The sequence below is a fragment of the Octodon degus genome, unplaced genomic scaffold (genome assembly GCF_000260255.1).
Source record: "Octodon degus isolate 3935 unplaced genomic scaffold, OctDeg1.0 scaffold00073, whole genome shotgun sequence".
NCBI lineage: Eukaryota > Metazoa > Chordata > Mammalia > Rodentia > Octodontidae > Octodon > Octodon degus.
Window position 1 is genome coordinate 10,462,960 of NW_004524649.1, and position 3,906 is coordinate 10,466,865.

The 3,906-nt window shown below is 35.9% G+C and overlaps 1 protein-coding gene across 1 annotated transcript in view; it reads right to left on the bottom strand.

Moving 5' to 3' along the window:
- Macrod2 (MACRO domain containing 2) overlaps nt 1–3,906 on the bottom strand; it is a 1,506,514-nt gene that overhangs the window by 840,580 nt on the left and 662,028 nt on the right. The gene's annotated exons all lie outside the window — the stretch shown is intronic.

A 3,906-nucleotide genomic window follows, 5' to 3' on the forward strand; every position in this document is an offset into this window, starting at 1 on the left:
GAAGAGAAGAGAAGAGACAGAGTCAGAGACAGAGACGAGAGAGACCTGTTTTCTATGGAAGCTAATCTTTCTTGTTCTTCATTAATACATCTATTTAGCTAATATAATTCCTACAAAATTTAGTTGTAATGGTGATTTTATCCTAACATAGCAAATGAGTAAAGTAACTGAATCGGAAATTTGAACCCAAGTCTGTCAGACTTTAGATCTACTCCCTTTCACCAACTAATCTAGTAGACAAAATAAAAATCAAATAAGACATGTATTATGTTTTCTTTGAGATGAAAATCAGCAATAGAAGTTAATCACTTTGAGTGAACTCAGCAGCATTAAGTAAACTCCAGATATCAACCCCAATATCTACAGAGCTCTCAAACCTTTTCCCAAGGGAACTCTACTAGGTAATTGTTCTCTACTTCTTCCAGTCTCTGGCAACCAACACTCTGATTTTTATCTGTATGAATTTTCTTACTTTATATCTTTCATAAAATTAGAAACATACTACCTGAGACCCATTGTGTCTGGCTTCATTTACTTAGTATAATTTTTGAGGTTTCTTCATGACATAGCATGTGCCAATATTTTGCTCATACTTATTTCTGAAAAATATTCCATTGTAAACCAGAATTCTTTGATTTCTACTTTTTGGCTGCTGTAAGTAGTTCTTCCATGAATATCTATGCACATATATCAGTGTAAGTGCCTATTTTCCATTTTTCACATTGTCTACCTAAAAGTACATATGATGAGTAATAAAATAAGTCTGATTTAGGTTTTGAGGCTCTGTTAAACTGTTTCCCACAGAGGTTATATCATTTTAGGTTTCCATGAGCACTGCACACTATATTTTCACATATCACTAAGCAATTCTACATTTTTCCTCATAAAATCTCTAACCCCTCTCGTTCTATAAACTTTTCTCATCCTTCAATACCCAGCACAACTGTCACTTCCTCTCTGAAGTCTTCCCTTATTTCTGCCCTTTTCCCATAGTCTCACAATACTTTACACATAGTATTATATATTCTCATTGTCTCACATCTGTTTTCTCCCAAGACAAGTATCTCCCTTCTTATTGTTTTCTAACTGAAAGAATACTCCTTGATATTAAGTGAACACAGTATAAATATTCCTTAAATTAAGTTACAAATCTGTTAAGAAATAATGAAGTAACTGGTGCTTACCAGTACTAAAAGAAGACAGAACAAATTGTCAGATCTAAAAGCAAATGGGAGGAGGGATTCCACCTACTCAGAAACGTAATAGTGTAGGTGCCAGTCAAGGTGATGCCAGAATTAGAGTAGGAATTAGCAGCTGTTGTCCTCAATTAAGTTCTCCCTTTCTTATGCAAGAGGGAAAAAGAGTGAAGAAAGAAACTGGAGGCCTGACTTACCCTAGCATGTATAGGTTGCATAAGGTAATCAGTGAAGCAGATTTTGCCCTGCTCCTGTTTTCTAAGTCTTTTTGATCTCAGTTAATCTGCATGAATTTTCCCAACTGGTAATTGAAAACAGGAGTCTGTACTCTCAATAAGAAAAGGTTACCAAGTTATACAAATTGTCTCTTGCAGTTTTCCATCCAGGAGTAAGGCAGCAATGAAAAAAAAGCAGTTAAATGTGTAGAAATGTGGACCAACTTTAATGAGTGTTTGTTAACACACGGCTTCTTTAGAGGAGAGAAGTGACAAACCCAAAACTCACAGAGGAAAGTAAAGGCTATTCATAGAGCAATTGTTTAAAACCTTTGGGAAGAAAAGACGAAAGAACTCAGGATGCATCACCAAGCCAGGCTGACCCTTGTGACTCAGTGTCTTCCTGAAGAGCTGGGTAAAGTTGCTGAGCTCTGAGTGGAAACATGACATCAAGACTGGAGGGAACACCAATTATGTATGCTAAAGGAAGCTAATATGAAAGCAAATGCTGCAGACAGTCTGCCTTATATTGGATATTTTGTAGATACGTAGACTTGAACTACAAGTAGGACACTCACAGAGTGCAAGTTTCAGTGTCAATAATCCTCATCTTTAACATTTGGGAGTTGGAGCAATTTTTTACTAAGTGAATTTGTGCTTGGACATATTTAAAGACATAGTGTGTCAAGAGTCATATTTTCTTAACATACCCCTAATTTCCATAGTAAATGCTAAAGATAATTATACTTTGCAGAGTTAAAAATGACTGATCCATCAGAAATGATGGAACTCGTTGCTACCCTACTGAAGTGACTAAATAATAAATTTCTATTTTTTCTCAATAAACCCTAGGTAGGTGAAAATAGAAAAATAAGAATCTCAGGACACATTTGGCCAGCAACATAGAAAACAATCTTTTAATAAAACTCATCAATACCTTCTAAAACTATTAGGCAAAAAGTTTGACAATAGAATAATTGCAATGGATGATCAAAATATACTGTGAATGTTTAAGTTAAAAAAAAAACAAAAAAAAACAAAAAAAACTGACCATGAAAGATGCATTGCCATCAACCTCCCTCAAAACATTCTTTCTTGATTCAAACATGCTTATTCTATTGTTCCTGCTACTTCTGTAAGTAGTGCTGAAAGTTTTCATGAGTTGTGGTCAAAAATATGGTGCATGCCACTGCTGAGTGCCATCCAGTAAAAAGGCAGGCTTGTAAAAAGATCCCACTGTGTTCACATCCAACTTATTCACCAGATCTGGCACCTTACAACTCTGGAAATTGATTGAATCCATCGAGGCGGCTACAAGAATACAATTAAAGATGCTCCTGGAAGAAGATTTACAGAACCGCTTGCTGAAGTGACAAGAACAGTAAGATGTGTGTTCAAAGTGGGGAAGCATTTTGAACTGTATTTTCATATCTCATAATTGAGTGGTTTTTTCAACTTGTTTTCTTTTTGTCTTGAGGTAGGTTAATGCCAATTATCTTTTGTCATGATACATTTTGTTAAAAAGTTATATATTCACCATATTTCAGGCATACCTAATACAATGCCTCAAAGTATCTCTCCAAACGAAATAACACTACTAAAGGAAAACAGTAGTTTTTCTAAGGGAAAAATATGGCAGACACTATTCTAAGTAGGTCTCAACACTTAGTATTATCAGTAGTAAAACAGAAATCTCATACTTCCCAGCAAGATGCAACAAAGTACAGCATTACTCTATGATATTCCTGGGGGAAAAATGCATAACCTGAAAAAGCTATGAAGAAATATCAGATAGTGCTGGGGAGATAGCTCAGCAGCTTAAGCGCCTGCCTGGCAAGTGCAAAGCCTTGAGTTCAACCCCAGTTAAAAAAAAAGTCACATACAGAAAAAATAAGAAAAAAAAACCATCTGGCTTATCCTTTTCAAAAATGCCACAAAGAAAATTGGGCATCATGGTACACACCTGAAATCTCAGCCCTCTGGGAAGCTCAGGCAGGAGAATCAAGTTTGAGCCTAGCCTGCGAAATTTAGTTGATTTAGCAAAACTCTGTCACAAAGTAATAAAATTAAAAAGGGCTTACAGCAAAGTTAAAAAGACAAACTGAGAAACATTTTTTTATTTTAAAAGATAAAAAAAGACAATAATGGCCAGCCAAATAGCACAGTTGATTAAATCACCTGCAAGCAGATGCAGGGGCCAGGGTTTCAATCCCCGGGCCTAACTTGCTGGCCCAGTGCCTAAGGCACACTGGAAGGCAATTGAGACTGGGCGTGGTGGCACCCCTGTAATTCCAGCTCTTGGGAGGCAGTAAACAGGCAGATCACTACAAGTCTGATCTAGTAGTGAGATCCTGAACACTCTGAAGACTGTTCACTAAAAATACAAAAAAAAAAAAAAAAAGACAACAAATAGTAATGTGTCACCTTGACTTTGAAATTAGACCAGAAAAAATATTTTATTACAAATGACATTAGTGGAGTAGTTGGTAAAATTC